Source organism: Taudactylus pleione, unplaced genomic scaffold (genome assembly GCF_031769625.1).
Source record: "Taudactylus pleione unplaced genomic scaffold, aTauple2 ptg000154l, whole genome shotgun sequence".
NCBI lineage: Eukaryota > Metazoa > Chordata > Amphibia > Anura > Myobatrachidae > Taudactylus > Taudactylus pleione.
Window position 1 is genome coordinate 30,270,402 of NW_028284556.1, and position 18,055 is coordinate 30,288,456.

Here is an 18,055-nt window from a genome sequence, read left to right on the forward strand (position 1 = left end):
TAGTAGCCAAAGCGTTTATCATGATATGCACTATTGAAATGTTCATATTTTTTTCAATGTGCATTGTCAATTTTAAATTACTGAAATTGTAGGTATTAAACATTTTTATTGTGTACAACTATAACGATTGCTCTTGATTTTATGATGGAAATAGCTGCTTTTTCTGTACTATGGAAATGTTCATCTTTTTTTCAAAATGCACTGTTAACTTGTCTTTAATCATTATACAGCTTTGAGTCTAAATAACTTCATAGCTCTGATTTTTGTATATTAGAATACCTATATTTCTTCTCATCTCTGAAAGTATGTTTGGTATGACCTTCCTGCTGCAGTAGTTAAAGTGTTTTTCATGACAAGTACTGATGGAATGTTCATGTTTTTTCCTATGTGGATTGTCAATTTTTAAAGTACTGAAATTGTTTGTATTCACCATTTTTTAAAGTGTACAGCTATAATGATTGCTCTTGATTTTATAATAGAAATAGTTACTTTCTCTGTAATTTCACACGACCATGTTTTTGTTGAAAGATGCAGTCAATTTTAAAGTTCCCTAATTGACAACATTCTTTATGTACATTTTTTGGAAGCTGAAATTAAAAACCACACCAGAAGTGGGGTTTGAATCCATGCAGATATAAATCCATTGGATAATAAGCCCAACACCTTAACCACTCGGCCATCCTGGTGCAGTAGCCAAAGCGTTTATTATGATATGCACTATTGAAATGTTCATATTTTTTTCTATGTGCATTGTCACTTTTAAATTACTGAAATTGTAGGTATTAAACATTTTTATTGTGTACAACTATAACGATTGCTCTTGATTTTTTAATGGAAATAGCTGCTTTTTCTGTCCTTTCACATAACCATGTTTTTATCGAGGATGTATTGCTGTCAGTTATTTTTCCCTAATTGATGACATTCTTTATTGTACATATCTTGGAAACTGAAATTAAAAACCATACAAGGAGAGGTGTTCGAACCCACGCAGATATAAATCCATGGGATCTTAAGTCCAACTCCTTAACCACTTGGCCATCCTGGTGCGTTAGCCAAGGAGATTATCAAAAGAAGCACTATTGAAATGTTCATCTTTTTTTCAATATGCTCTGTTAACTTGTCTTTAATCATTATACAGCTTTGAGTCTAAATAACTACATACTCTGATTTTTGTATATTAGAATACCTATATTTCTTCTCATCTCTGAAAGTATGTTTGGTATGACCTTCCTGCTGCAGTAGTTAAAGTGTTTTTCATGACAAGTACTGCTGGAATGTTCATGTTTTTTTCTATGTGGATTGTCAATTTTTAAATTACTGAAATTGATTGTATTCACCATTATTTAAAGTGTACAGCTATAACGATTGCTCTTGATTTTATAATAGAAATAGTTACTTTCTCTGTTATTTCACACGACCATGTTTTTGTTGAAAGATATACGGCTGTCAATTTTAAATTTCCCTAATTGATAACATTCTTTATTGTACATTTTTTGGAAGCTGAAATTAAAAACCACACCAGAAGGGGGGTTTGAATCCATGCAGATATAAATCCATTGGATTATAAGCCCCACACCTTAACCACTCGGCCATCCTAGGCAAGTAGCCAAAGCGTTTATCATGATATGTACTATTGAAATGTTCATATTTTTTTCTATGTGCATTGTCAATTTTAAATTACTGAAATTGTAGGTATTAAACATTTTTAATGTGTACAACTATAACGATTGCTCTTGATTTTTTAATGGAAATAGCTGCTTTTTCAGTCCTTTCACATAACCATGTTTTTATCGAGGATGTATTGCTGTCAGTTATTTTTCACTAATTGATGACATTCTTTATTGTACATATCTTGGAAGCTGAAATTAAAAACCATACCAGGAGTGGGGTTCGAACCCACGCAGATATAAATCCATTGGATCTTAAGTCCAACGCCTTAACCACTCGGCCATCCTGGTGCGGTAGCCAAGGAGTTTATCAAGATAAGCACTATTGAAATGTTCATCTTTTTTTCAACATGCTCGGTTAACTTGTCTTTAATCATTATACAGCTTTGAGTCTAAATAACTACATAGCTCTGATTTTTGTATATTAGAATACCTATATTTCTTCTCATCTCTGAAAGTATGTTTAGTATGACCTTCCTGCTGCAGTAGTTAAAGTGTTTTTCATGACAAGTACTGATGGAATGTTCATGTTTTTTTCTATGTGGATTGTCAATTTTTAAATTACTGAAATTGATTGTATTCACCATTTTTTAAAGTGTACAGCTATAACGATTGCTCTTGAATTTCTAATAGAATAGTTACTTTCTCTGTAATTTCACACGACCATGTTTTTGTTGAAAGATATACGGCTGTCAATTTTATATTTCCCTAATTGATAACATTCTTTATTGTACATTTTTTGGAAGCTGAAATTAAAAACCACACCGGAAGTGGGGTTTGAATCCATGCAGATATAAATCCATTGGCTTATGAGCCCAACACCTTAACCACTCGGCCATCCTGGTGCAGTGGCCAAAGCGTTTATCATGATAAGCACTTTTGAAATGTTCAGTTTTTTTTCTAGGTACATTGTCAGTTTTAGATTACTGAAATTGTAGGTATTAAACATTTTTAATGTGTACAACTATAACGATTGCTCTTGATTTTATGTTGGAAATAGCTGCTTTTTCTGTACTATTGAAATGTTCATCTTTTTTTCAAAATGCACTGTCAACTTGTCTTTAATCATTATACAGCTTTGAGTCTAAATAACTACATAGCTCTGATTTTTGTATATTAGAATACCTATATTTCTTCTCATCTCTGAAAGTATGTTTAGTATGACCTTCCTGCTGCAGTAGTTAAAGTGTTTTTCATGACAAGTACTGATGGAATGTTCATGTTTTTTTCTATGTGGATTGTCAATTTTTAAAGTACTGAAATTGTTTGTATTCACCATTTTTTAAAGTGTACAGCTATAATGATTGCTCTTGATTTTATAATAGAAATAGTTACTTTCTCTGTAATTTCACACGACCATGTTTTTCTTGAAAGATATACAGCTGTCAATTTTAAATTTCCCTAATTGATAACATTCTTTATTGTACATTTTTTGGAAGCTGAAATTAAAAACCACACCAGAAGAGGGGTTTGAATCCATGCAGATATAAATCCATTGGATTATAAACCCAACACCTTAACCACTCGGCCATCCTGGTGTAGTAGCCAAAGCGTTTATCATGATATGCACTATTGAAATGTTCATATTTTTTTCAATGTGCATTGTCAATTTTAAATTACTGAAATTGTCGGTATTAAACATTTTTATTGTGTACAACTATAACGATTGCTCTTGATTTTATGTTGGAAATAGCTGCTTTTTCTGTACTATTGAAATGTTCATCTTTTTTTCAAAATGCACTGTCAACTTGTCTTTAATCATTATACAGCTTTGAGTCTAAATAACTACATAGCTCTGATTTTTGTATATTAGAATACCTATATTTCTTCTCATCTCTGAAAGTATGTTTGGTATGACCTTCCTGCTGCAGTAGTTAAAGTGTTTTTCATGACAAGTACTGATGGAATGTTCATGTTTTTTTCTAAGTGGATTGTCAATTTTTAAAGTACTGAAATTGTTTGTATTCACCATTTTTTAAAGTGTACAGCTATAATGATTGCTCTTGATTTTATAATAGAAATAGTTACTTTCTCTGTAATTTCACACGACCATGTTTTTCTTGAAAGATATACGGCTGTCAATTTTAAATTTCCCTAATTGATAACATTCTTTATTGTACATTTTTTGGAAGCTGAAATTAAAAACCACACCAGAAGAGGGGTTTGAATCCATGCAGATATAAATCCATTGGATTATAAACCCAACACCTTAACCACTCGGCCATCCTGGTGTAGTAGCCAAAGTGTTTATCATGATATGCACTATTGAAATGTTCATATTTTTTTCAATGTGCATTGTCAATTTTAAATTACTGAAATTGTAGGTATTAAACATTTTTATTGTGTACAACTATAACGATTGCTCTTGATTTTATGATGGAAATAGCTGCTTTTTCTGTACTATGGAAATGTTCATCTTTTTTTCAAAATGCACTGTTAACTTGTCTTTAATCATTATACAGCTTTGAGTCTAAATAACTTCATAGCTCTGATTTTTGTATATTAGAATACCTATATTTCTTCTCATCTCTGAAAGTATGTTTGGTATGACCTTCCTGCTGCAGTAGTTAAAGTGTTTTTCATGACAAGTACTGATGGAATGTTCATGTTTTTTCCTATGTGGATTGTCAATTTTTAAAGTACTGAAATTGTTTGTATTCACCATTTTTTAAAGTGTACAGCTATAATGATTGCTCTTGATTTTATAATAGAAATAGTTACTTTCTCTGTAATTTCACACGACCATGTTTTTGTTGAAAGATGCAGTCAATTTTAAATTTCCCTAATTGACAACATTCTTTATGTACATTTTTTGGAAGCTGAAATTAAAAACCACACCAGAAGTGGGGTTTGAATCCATGCAGATATAAATCCATTGGATAATAAGCCCAACACCTTAACCACTCGGCCATCCTGGTGCAGTAGCCAAAGCGTTTATTATGATATGCACTATTGAAATGTTCATATTTTTTTCTATGTGCATTGTCACTTTTAAATTACTGAAATTGTAGGTATTAAACATTTTTATTGTGTACAACTATAACGATTGCTCTTGATTTTTTAATGGAAATAGCTGCTTTTTCTGTCCTTTCACATAACCATGTTTTTATCGAGGATGTATTGCTGTCAGTTATTTTTCCCTAATTGATGACATTCTTTATTGTACATATCTTGGAAACTGAAATTAAAAACCATACCAGGAGAGGTGTTCGAACCCACGCAGATATAAATCCATGGGATCTTAAGTCCAACTCCTTAACCACTTGGCCATCCTGGTGCGTTAGCCAAGGAGATTATCAAAAGAAGCACTATTGAAATGTTCATCTTTTTTTCAATATGCTCTGTTAACTTGTCTTTAATCATTATACAGCTTTGAGTCTAAATAACTACATACTCTGATTTTTGTATATTAGAATACCTATATTTCTTCTCATCTCTGAAAGTATGTTTGGTATGACCTTCCTGCTGCAGTAGTTAAAGTGTTTTTCATGACAAGTACTGATGGAATGTTCATGTTTTTTTCTATGTGGATTGTCAATTTTTAAATTACTGAAATTGATTGTATTCACCATTATTTAAAGTGTACAGCTATAACGATTGCTCTTGATTTTATAATAGAAATAGTTACTTTCTCTGTTATTTCACACGACCATGTTTTTGTTGAAAGATATACGGCTGTCAATTTTAAATTTCCCTAATTGATAACATTCTTTATTGTACATTTTTTGGAAGCTGAAATTAAAAACCACACCAGAAGGGGGGTTTGAATCCATGCAGATATAAATCCATTGGATTATAAACCCAACACCTTAACCACTCGGCCATCCTGGTGCAGTATCCAAAGCGTTTATCATGGTATGCACTATTGAAATGTTCATATTTTTTTCAATGTGCATTGTCAATTTTAAATTACTGAAATTGTAGGTATTAAACATTTTTAATGTGTACAACTATAACGATTGCTCTTGATTTTTTTATGGAAATAGCTGCTTTTTCTGTCCTTTCACATAACCTGGTTTTTTCGAGGATGTATTGCTGTCAGTTATTTTTCCCTAATTGATGACATTCTTTATTGTACATATCTTGGAAGCTGAAATTAAAAACCATACCAGGAGTGGGGTTCGAACCCACGCAGATATAAATCCATTGGATCTTAAGTCCAACGCCTTAACCACTCGGCCAACCTGGTGCGGTAGCCAATGAGTTTATCAAGATAAGCACTATTGAAATGTTCATCTTTTTTTCATCATGCTCTGTTAACTTGTCTTTAATCATTATACAGCTTTGAGTCTAAATAACTACATAGCTCTGATTTTTGTATATTAGAATACCTATATTTCTTCTCATCTCTGAAAGTATGTTTGGTATGACCTTCCTGCTGCAGTAGTTAAAGTGTTTTTCATGACAAGTACTGATGGAATGTTCATGTTTTTTTCTATGTGGATTGTCAATTTTTAAATTACTGAAATTGATTGTATGCACCAATTTTTAAAGTGTACAGCTATAATGATTGCTCTTGATTTTATAATAGAAATAGTTACTTTCTCTGTAATTTCACATGACCATGTTTTTGTTGAAAGATATACGGCTGTCAATTTTAAATTTCCCTAATTGATAACATTCTTTATTGTACATTTTTTGGAAGCTGAAATTAAAAACCACACCAGAAGAGGGGTTTGAATCCATGCAGATATAAATCCATTGGATTATAAGCCCAACACCTTAACCACTCAGCCATCCTGGTGTAGTAGCCAAAGCGTTTATCATGATATGCACTATTGAAATGTTCATATTTTTTTCAATGTGCATTGTCACTTTTAAATTACTGAAATTGTAGGTATTAAACATTTTTAATGTGTACAACTATAACGATTGCTCTTGATTTTTTAATGGAAATAGCTGCTTTTTCAGTCCTTTCACATAACCATGTTTTTATCGAGGATGTATTGCTGTCAGTTATTTTTCACTAATTGATGACATTCTTTATTGTACATATCTTGGAAGCTGAAATTAAAAACCATACCAGGAGTGGGGTTCTCATCTCTGAAAGTATGTTTAGTATGACCTTCCTGCTGCAGTAGTTAAAGTGTTTTTCATGACAAGTACTGATGGAATGTTCATGTTTTTTTCTATGTGGATTGTCAAATTTTAAAGTACTGAAATTGTTTGTATTCACCATTTTTTAAAGTGTACAGCTATAATGATTGCTCTTGATTTTATAATAGAAATAGTTACTTTCTCTGTAATTTCACACGACCATGTTTTTCTTGAAAGATATACAGCTGTCAATTTTAAATTTCCCTAATTGATAACATTCTTTATTGTACATTTTTTGGAAGCTGAAATTAAAAACCACACCAGAAGAGGGGTTTGAATCCATGCAGATATAAATCCATTGGATTATAAACCCAACACCTTAACCACTCGGCCATCCTGGTGTAGTAGCCAAAGCGTTTATCATGATATGCACTATTGAAATGTTCATATTTTTTTCAATGTGCATTGTCAATTTTAAATTACTGAAATTGTCGGTATTAAACATTTTTATTGTGTACAACTATAACGATTGCTCTTGATTTTATGTTGGAAATAGCTGCTTTTTCTGTACTATTGAAATGTTCATCTTTTTTTCAAAATGCACTGTCAACTTGTCTTTAATCATTATACAGCTTTGAGTCTAAATAACTACATAGCTCTGATTTTTGTATATTAGAATACCTATATTTCTTCTCATCTCTGAAAGTATGTTTGGTATGACCTTCCTGCTGCAGTAGTTAAAGTGTTTTTCATGACAAGTACTGATGGAATGTTCATGTTTTTTTCTATGTGGATTGTCAATTTTTAAAGTACTGAAATTGTTTGTATTCACCATTTTTTAAAGTGTACAGCTATAATGATTGCTCTTGATTTTATAATAGAAATAGTTACTTTCTCTGTAATTTCACACGACCATGTTTTTCTTGAAAGATATACGGCTGTCAATTTTAAATTTCCCTAATTGATAACATTCTTTATTGTACATTTTTTGGAAGCTGAAATTAAAAACCACACCAGAAGAGGGGTTTGAATCCATGCAGATATAAATCCATTGGATTATAAACCCAACACCTTAACCACTCGGCCATCCTGGTGTAGTAGCCAAAGTGTTTATCATGATATGCACTATTGAAATGTTCATATTTTTTTCAATGTGCATTGTCAATTTTAAATTACTGAAATTGTAGGTATTAAACATTTTTATTGTGTACAACTATAACGATTGCTCTTGATTTTATGATGGAAATAGCTGCTTTTTCTGTACTATGGAAATGTTCATCTTTTTTTCAAAATGCACTGTTAACTTGTCTTTAATCATTATACAGCTTTGAGTCTAAATAACTTCATAGCTCTGATTTTTGTATATTAGAATACCTATATTTCTTCTCATCTCTGAAAGTATGTTTGGTATGACCTTCCTGCTGCAGTAGTTAAAGTGTTTTTCATGACAAGTACTGATGGAATGTTCATGTTTTTTCCTATGTGGATTGTCAATTTTTAAAGTACTGAAATTGTTTGTATTCACCATTTTTTAAAGTGTACAGCTATAATGATTGCTCTTGATTTTATAATAGAAATAGTTACTTTCTCTGTAATTTCACACGACCATGTTTTTGTTGAAAGATGCAGTCAATTTTAAATTTCCCTAATTGACAACATTCTTTATGTACATTTTTTGGAAGCTGAAATTAAAAACCACACCAGAAGTGGGGTTTGAATCCATGCAGATATAAATCCATTGGATAATAAGCCCAACACCTTAACCACTCGGCCATCCTGGTGCAGTAGCCAAAGCGTTTATTATGATATGCACTATTGAAATGTTCATATTTTTTTCTATGTGCATTGTCACTTTTAAATTACTGAAATTGTAGGTATTAAACATTTTTATTGTGTACAACTATAACGATTGCTCTTGATTTTTTAATGGAAATAGCTGCTTTTTCTGTCCTTTCACATAACCATGTTTTTATCGAGGATGTATTGCTGTCAGTTATTTTTCCCTAATTGATGACATTCTTTATTGTACATATCTTGGAAACTGAAATTAAAAACCATACCAGGAGAGGTGTTCGAACCCACGCAGATATAAATCCATGGGATCTTAAGTCCAACTCCTTAACCACTTGGCCATCCTGGTGCGTTAGCCAAGGAGATTATCAAAAGAAGCACTATTGAAATGTTCATCTTTTTTTCAATATGCTCTGTTAACTTGTCTTTAATCATTATACAGCTTTGAGTCTAAATAACTACATACTCTGATTTTTGTATATTAGAATACCTATATTTCTTCTCATCTCTGAAAGTATGTTTGGTATGACCTTCCTGCTGCAGTAGTTAAAGTGTTTGTCATGACAAGTACTGATGGAATGTTCATGTTTTTTTCTATGTGGATTGTCAATTTTTAAATTACTGAAATTGATTGTATTCACCATTATTTAAAGTGTACAGCTATAACGATTGCTCTTGATTTTATAATAGAAATAGTTACTTTCTCTGTTATTTCACACGACCATGTTTTTGTTGAAAGATATACGGCTGTCAATTTTAAATTTCCCTAATTGATAACATTCTTTATTGTACATTTTTTGGAAGCTGAAATTAAAAACCACACCAGAAGGGGGGTTTGAATCCATGCAGATATAAATCCATTGGATTATAAGCCCAACACCTTAACCACTCGGCCATCCTAGGCAAGTAGCCAAAGCGTTTATCATGATATGTACTATTGAAATGTTCATATTTTTTTCTATGTGCATTGTCAATTTTAAATTACTGAAATTGTAGGTATTAAACATTTTTAATGTGTACAACTATAACGATTGCTCTTGATTTTTTAATGGAAATAGCTGCTTTTTCAGTCCTTTCACATAACCATGTTTTTATCGAGGATGTATTGCTGTCAGTTATTTTTCACTAATTGATGACATTCTTTATTGTACATATCTTGGAAGCTGAAATTAAAAACCATACCAGGAGTGGGGTTCGAACCCACGCAGATATAAATCCATTGGATCTTAAGTCCAACGCCTTAACCACTCGGCCATCCTGGTGCGGTAGCCAAGGAGTTTATCAAGATAAGCACTATTGAAATGTTCATCTTTTTTTCAACATGCTCTGTTAACTTGTCTTTAATCATTATACAGCTTTGAGTCTAAATAACTACATAGCTCTGATTTTTGTATATTAGAATACCTATATTTCTTCTCATCTCTGAAAGTATGTTTAGTATGACCTTCCTGCTGCAGTAGTTAAAGTGTTTTTCATGACAAGTACTGATGGAATGTTCATGTTTTTTTCTATGTGGATTGTCAATTTTTAAATTACTGAAATTGATTGTATTCACCATTTTTTAAAGTGTACAGCTATAACGATTGCTCTTGAATTTATAATAGAATAGTTACTTTCTCTGTAATTTCACACGACCATGTTTTTGTTGAAAGATATACGGCTGTCAATTTTATATTTCCCTAATTGATAACATTCTTTATTGTACATTTTTTGGAAGCTGAAATTAAAAACCACACCGGAAGTGGGGTTTGAATCCATGCAGATATAAATCCATTGGCTTATGAGCCCAACACCTTAACCACTCGGCCATCCTGGTGCAGTGGCCAAAGCGTTTATCATGATAAGCACTTTTGAAATGTTCAGTTTTTTTTCTAGGTACATTGTCAGTTTTAGATTACTGAAATTGTAGGTATTAAACATTTTTATTGTGTACAACTGTAACGATTGCTCTTGATTTTATGTTGGAAATAGCTGCTTTTTCTGTACTATTGAAATGTTCATCTTTTTTTCAAAATGCACTGTCAACTTGTCTTTAATCATTATACAGCTTTGAGTCTAAATAACTTCATAGCTCTGATTTTTGTATATTAGAATACCTATATTTCTTCTCATCTCTGAAAGTATGTTTGGTATGACCTTCCTGCTGCAGTAGTTAAAGTGTTTTTCAAGACAAGTACTGATGGAATGTTCATGTTTTTTCCTATGTGGATTGTCAATTTTTAAAGTAGTGAAATTGTTTGTATTCACCATTTTTTAAAGTGTACAGCTATAATGATTGCTCTTGATTTTATAATAGAAATAGTTACTTTCTCTGTAATTTCACACGACCATGTTTTTGTTGAAAGATGCAGTCAATTTTAAATTTCCCTAATTGACAACATTCTTTATGTACATTTTTTGGAAGCTGAAATTAAAAACCACACCAGAAGTGGGGTTTGAATCCATGCAGATATAAATCCATTGGATAATAAGCCCAACACCTTAACCACTCGGCCATCCTGGTGCAGTAGCCAAAGCGTTTATCATGATATGCACTATTGAAATGTTCATATTTTTTTCTATGTGCATTGTCACTTTTAAATTACTGAAATTGTAGGTATTAAACATTTTTATTGTGTACAACTATAACGATTGCTCTTGATTTTTTAATGGAAATAGCTGCTTTTTCTGTCCTTTCACATAACCATGTTTTTATTGAGGATGTATTGCTGTCAGTTATTTTTCCCTAATTGATGACATTCTTTATTGTACATATCTTGGAAACTGAAATTAAAAACCATACCAGGAGAGGTGTTCGAACCCACGCAGATATAAATCCATGGGATCTTAAGTCCAACTCCTTAACCACTTGGCCATCCTGGTGCGTTAGCCAAGGAGATTATCAAAAGAAGCACTATTGAAATGTTCATCTTTTTTTCAATATGCTCTGTTAACTTGTCTTTAATCATTATACAGCTTTGAGTCTAAATAACTACATAGCTCTGATTTTTGTATATTAGAATACCTATATTTCTTCTCATCTCTGAAAGTATGTTTAGTATGACCTTCCTGCTGCAGTAGTTAAAGTGTTTTTCATGACAAGTACTGATGGAATGTTCATGTTTTTTTCTATGTGGATTGTCAATTTTTAAATTACTGAAATTGATTGTATTCACCATTTTTTAAAGTGTACAGCTATAACGATTGCTCTTGAATTTATAATAGAATAGTTACTTTCTCTGTAATTTCACACGACCATGTTTTTGTTGAAAGATATACGGCTGTCAATTTTATATTTCCCTAATTGATAACATTCTTTATTGTACATTTTTTGGAAGCTGAAATTAAAAACCACACCGGAAGTGGGGTTTGAATCCATGCAGATATAAATCCATTGGCTTATGAGCCCAACACCTTAACCACTCGGCCATCCTGGTGCAGTGGCCAAAGCGTTTATCATGATAAGCACTTTTGAAATGTTCAGTTTTTTTTCTAGGTACATTGTCAGTTTTAGATTACTGAAATTGTAGGTATTAAACATTTTTATTGTGTACAACTGTAACGATTGCTCTTGATTTTATGTTGGAAATAGCTGCTTTTTCTGTACTATTGAAATGTTCATCTTTTTTTCAAAATGCACTGTCAACTTGTCTTTAATCATTATACAGCTTTGAGTCTAAATAACTTCATAGCTCTGATTTTTGTATATTAGAATACCTATATTTCTTCTCATCTCTGAAAGTATGTTTGGTATGACCTTCCTGCTGCAGTAGTTAAAGTGTTTTTCAAGACAAGTACTGATGGAATGTTCATGTTTTTTCCTATGTGGATTGTCAATTTTTAAAGTAGTGAAATTGTTTGTATTCACCATTTTTTAAAGTGTACAGCTATAATGATTGCTCTTGATTTTATAATAGAAATAGTTACTTTCTCTGTAATTTCACACGACCATGTTTTTGTTGAAAGATGCAGTCAATTTTAAATTTCCCTAATTGACAACATTCTTTATGTACATTTTTTGGAAGCTGAAATTAAAAACCACACCAGAAGTGGGGTTTGAATCCATGCAGATATAAATCCATTGGATAATAAGCCCAACACCTTAACCACTCGGCCATCCTGGTGCAGTAGCCAAAGCGTTTATCATGATATGCACTATTGAAATGTTCATATTTTTTTCTATGTGCATTGTCACTTTTAAATTACTGAAATTGTAGGTATTAAACATTTTTATTGTGTACAACTATAACGATTGCTCTTGATTTTTTAATGGAAATAGCTGCTTTTTCTGTCCTTTCACATAACCATGTTTTTATTGAGGATGTATTGCTGTCAGTTATTTTTCCCTAATTGATGACATTCTTTATTGTACATATCTTGGAAACTGAAATTAAAAACCATACCAGGAGAGGTGTTCGAACCCACGCAGATATAAATCCATGGGATCTTAAGTCCAACTCCTTAACCACTTGGCCATCCTGGTGCGTTAGCCAAGGAGATTATCAAAAGAAGCACTATTGAAATGTTCATCTTTTTTTCAATATGCTCTGTTAACTTGTCTTTAATCATTATACAGCTTTGAGTCTAAATAACTACATACTCTGATTTTTGTATATTAAAATACCTATATTTCTTCTCATCTCTGAAAGTATGTTTGGTATGACCTTCCTGCTGCAGTAGTTAAAGTGTTTTTCATGACAAGTACTGATGGAATGTTCATGTTTTTTTCTATGTGGATTGTCAATTTTTAAATTACTGAAATTGATTGTATTCACCATTATTTAAAGTGTACAGCTATAACGATTGCTCTTGATTTTATAATAGAAATAGTTACTTTCTCTGTTATTTCACACGACCATGTTTTTGTTGAAAGATATACGGCTGTCAATTTTAAATTTCCCTAATTGATAACATTCTTTATTGTACATTTTTTGGAAGCTGAAATTAAAAACCACACCAGAAGGGGGGTTTGAATCCATGCAGATATAAATCCATTGGATTATAAGCCCAACACCTTAACCACTCGGCCATCCTGGTGCAGTATCCAAAGCGTTTATCATGGTATGCACTATTGAAATGTTCATATTTTTTTCTATGTGCATTGTCAATTTTAAATTACTGAAATTGTAGGTATTAAACATTTTTAATGTGTACAACTATAACGATTGCTCTTGATTTTTTTATGGAAATAGCTGCTTTTCTGTCCTTTCACATAACCTGGTTTTTTCGAGGATGTATTGCTGTCAGTTATTTTTCCCTAATTGATGACATTCTTTATTGTACATATCTTGGAAGCTGAAATTAAAAACCATACCAGGAGTGGGGTTCGAACCCACGCAGATATAAATCCATTGGATCTTAAGTCCAACGCCTTAACCACTCGGCCATCCTGGTGCGGTAGCCAAGGAGTTTATCAAGATAAGCACTATTGAAATGTTCATCTTTTTTTCATCATGCTCTGTTAACTTGTCTTTAATCATTATACAGCTTTGAGTCTAAATAACTACATAGCTCTGATTTTTGTATATTAGAATACCTATATTTCTTCTCATCTCTGAAAGTATGTTTGGTATGACCTTCCTGCTGCAGTAGTTAAAGTGATTTTCATGACAAGTACTGATGGAATGTTCATGTTTTTTTCTATGTGGATTGTCAATTTTTAAAGTACTGAAATTGTTTGTATTCACCATTTTTTAAAGTGTACAGCTATAATGATTGCTCTTGATTTTATAATAGAAATAGTTACTTTCTCTGTAATTTCACACGACCATGTTTTTCTTGAAAGATATACGGCTGTCAATTTTAAATTTCCCTAATTGATAACATTCTTTATTGTACATTTTTTGGAAGCTGAAATTAAAAACCACACCAGAAGAGGGGTTTGAATCCATGCAGATATAAATCCATTGGATTATAAGCCCAACACCTTAACCACTCAGCCATCCTGGTGTAGTAGCCAAAGCGTTTATCATGATATGCACTATTGAAATGTTCATATTTTTTTCAATGTGCATTGTCAATTTTAAATTACTGAAATTGTAGGTATTAAACATTTTTATTGTGTACAACTATAACGATTGCTCTTGATTTTATGATGGAAATAGCTGCTTTTTCTGTACTATGGAAATGTTCATCTTTTTTTCAAAATGCACTGTTAACTTGTCTTTAATCATTATACAGCTTTGAGTCTAAATAACTTCATAGCTCTGATTTTTGTATATTAGAATACCTATATTTCTTCTCATCTCTGAAAGTATGTTTGGTATGACCTTCCTGCTGCAGTAGTTAAAGTGTTTTTCATGACAAGTACTGATGGAATGTTCATGTTTTTTCCTATGTGGATTGTCAATTTTTAAAGTACTGAAATTGTTTGTATTCACCATTTTTTAAAGTGTACAGCTATAATGATTGCTCTTGATTTTATAATAGAAATAGTTACTTTCTCTGTAATTTCACACGACCATGTTTTTGTTGAAAGATGCAGTCAATTTTAAATTTCCCTAATTGACAACATTCTTTATGTACATTTTTTGGAAGCTGAAATTAAAAACCACACCAGAAGTGGGGTTTGAATCCATGCAGATATAAATCCATTGGATAATAAGCCCAACACCTTAACCACTCGGCCATCCTGGTGCAGTAGCCAAAGCGTTTATCATGATATGCACTATTGAAATGTTCATATTTTTTTCTATGTGCATTGTCACTTTTAAATTACTGAAATTGTAGGTATTAAACATTTTTATTGTGTACAACTATAACGATTGCTCTTGATTTTTTAATGGAAATAGCTGCTTTTTCTGTCCTTTCACATAACCATGTTTTTATCGAGGATGTATTGCTGTCAGTTATTTTTCCCTAATTGATGACATTCTTTATTGTACATATCTTGGAAACTGAAATTAAAAACCATACCAGGAGAGGTGTTCGAACCCACGCAGATATAAATCCATGGGATCTTAAGTCCAACTCCTTAACCACTTGGCCATCCTGGTGCGTTAGCCAAGGAGATTATCAAAAGAAGCACTATTGAAATGTTCATCTTTTTTTCAATATGCTCTGTTAACTTGTCTTTAATCATTATACAGCTTTGAGTCTAAATAACTACATACTCTGATTTTTGTATATTAGAATACCTATATTTCTTCTCATCTCTGAAAGTATGTTTGGTATGACCTTCCTGCTGCAGTAGTTAAAGTGTTTTTCATGACAAGTACTGATGGAATGTTCATGTTTTTTTCTATGTGGATTGTCAATTTTTAAATTACTGAAATTGATTGTATTCACCATTATTTAAAGTGTACAGCTATAACGATTGCTCTTGATTTTATAATAGAAATAGTTACTTTCTCTGTTATTTCACACGACCATGTTTTTGTTGAAAGATATACGGCTGTCAATTTTAAATTTCCCTAATTGATAACATTCTTTATTGTACATTTTTTGGAAGCTGAAATTAAAAACCACACCAGAAGGGGGGTTTGAATCCATGCAGATATAAATCCATTGGATTATAAGCCCAACACCTTAACCACTCGGCCATCCTGGTGCAGTATCCAAAGCGTTTATCATGGTATGCACTATTGAAATGTTCATATTTTTTTCTATGTGCATTGTCAATTTTAAATTACTGAAATTGTAGGTATTAAACATTTTTAATGTGTACAACTATAACGATTGCTCTTGATTTTTTTATGGAAATAGCTGCTTTTTCTGTCCTTTCACATAACCTGGTTTTTTCGAGGATGTATTGCTGTCAGTTATTTTTCCCTAATTGATGACATTCTTTATTGTACATATCTTGGAAGCTGAAATTAAAAACCATACCAGGAGTGGGGTTCGAACCCACGCAGATATAAATCCATTGGATCTTAAGTCCAACGCCTTAACCACTTGGCCATCCTGGTGCGGTAGCCAAGAAGTTTATCAAGATAAGCACTATTGAAATGTTCATCTTTTTTTCATCATGCTCTGTTAACTTGTCTTTAATCATTATACAGCTTTGAGTCTAAATAACTACATAGCTCTGATTTTTGTATATTAAAATACCTATATTTCTTCTCATCTCTGAAAGTATGTTTGGTATGACCTTCCTGCTGCAGTAGTTAAAGTGATTTTCATGACAAGTACTGATGGAATGTTCATGTTTTTTTCTATGTGGATTGTCAATTTTTAAATTACTGAAATTGATTGTATTCACCATTTTTTAAACTGTACAGCTATAACGATTGCTCTTGATTTTATAATAGAAATAGTTACTTTCTCTGTAATTTCACATGACCATGTTTTTGTTGAAAGATATACGGCTGTCAATTTTAAATTTCCCTAATTGATAACATTCTTTATTGTACATTTTTTGGAAGCTGAAATTAAAAACCACACCGGAAGTGGGGTTTGAATCCATGCAGATATAAATCCATTGGCTTATGAGCCCAACACCTTAACCACTCAGCCATCCTGGTGCAGTGGCCAAAGCGTTTATCATGATAAGCACTTTTGAAATGTTCAGTTTTTTTTCTAGGTACATTGTCAGTTTTAGATTACTGATATTGTAGGTATTAAACATTTTTATTGTGTACAACTGTAACGATTGCTCTTGATTTTATGTTGGAAATAGCTGCTTTTTCTGTACTATTGAAATGTTCATCTTTTTTTCAAAATGCACTGTCAACTTGTCTTTAATCATTATACAGCTTTGAGTCTAAATAACTACATAGCTCTGATTTTTGTATATTAGAATACCTATATTTCTTCTCATCTCTGAAAGTATGTTTGGTATGACCTTCCTGCTGCAGTAGTTAAAGTGTTTTTCATGACAAGTACTGATGGAATGTTCATGTTTTTTTCTATGTGGATTGTCAATTTTTAAAGTACTGAAATTGTTTGTATTCACCATTTTTTAAAGTGTACAGCTATAATGATTGCTCTTGATTTTATAATAGAAATAGTTACTTTCTCTGTAATTTCACACGACCATGTTTTTCTTGAAAGATATACGGCTGTCAATTTTAAATTTCCCTAATTGATAACATTCTTTATTGTACATTTTTTGGAAGCTGAAATTAAAAACCACACCAGAAGAGGGGTTTGAATCCATGCAGATATAAATCCATTGGATTATAAGCCCAACACCTTAACCACTCAGCCATCCTGGTTTAGTAGCCAAAGCGTTTATCATGATATGCACTATTGAAATGTTCATATTTTTTTCAATGTGCATTGTCAATTTTAAATTACTGAAATTGTAGGTATTAAACATTTTTATTGTGTACAACTATAACGATTGCTCTTGATTTTATGATGGAAATAGCTGCTTTTTCTGTACTATGGAAATGTTCATCTTTTTTTCAAAATGCACTGTTAACTTGTCTTTAATCATTATACAGCTTTGAGTCTAAATAACTTCATAGCTCTGATTTTTGTATATTAGAATACCTATATTTCTTCTCATCTCTGAAAGTATGTTTGGTATGACCTTCCTGCTGCAGTAGTTAAAGTGTTTTTCATGACAAGTACTGATGGAATGTTCATGTTTTTTCCTATGTGGATTGTCAATTTTTAAAGTACTGAAATTGTTTGTA

General features: G+C 31.8%; 5 non-coding genes across 5 annotated transcripts; all 5 read right to left on the minus strand.

Moving 5' to 3' along the window:
• Window positions 1–1,875: 1,875 nt before the first annotated feature.
• TRNAL-UAA (transfer RNA leucine (anticodon UAA)) lies at window positions 1,876–1,958 on the minus strand. Its single transcript has one exon. It is a non-coding gene; the product is annotated as a tRNA-Leu (tRNA).
• Window positions 1,959–5,773: 3,815 nt separating this feature from the next.
• On the minus strand, window positions 5,774–5,856 carry TRNAL-UAA (transfer RNA leucine (anticodon UAA)). The gene has a single exon. It is a non-coding gene; the product is annotated as a tRNA-Leu (tRNA).
• A 3,818-nt stretch (window positions 5,857–9,674) lies between these two features.
• TRNAL-UAA (transfer RNA leucine (anticodon UAA)) lies at window positions 9,675–9,757 on the minus strand. Its single transcript has one exon. It is a non-coding gene; the product is annotated as a tRNA-Leu (tRNA).
• A 4,028-nt stretch (window positions 9,758–13,785) lies between these two features.
• On the minus strand, window positions 13,786–13,868 carry TRNAL-UAA (transfer RNA leucine (anticodon UAA)). Its single transcript has one exon. It is a non-coding gene; the product is annotated as a tRNA-Leu (tRNA).
• A 2,430-nt stretch (window positions 13,869–16,298) lies between these two features.
• Window positions 16,299–16,381, minus strand: TRNAL-UAA (transfer RNA leucine (anticodon UAA)). The gene has a single exon. It is a non-coding gene; the product is annotated as a tRNA-Leu (tRNA).
• Between the last annotated feature and the right edge of the window lie 1,674 nt (window positions 16,382–18,055).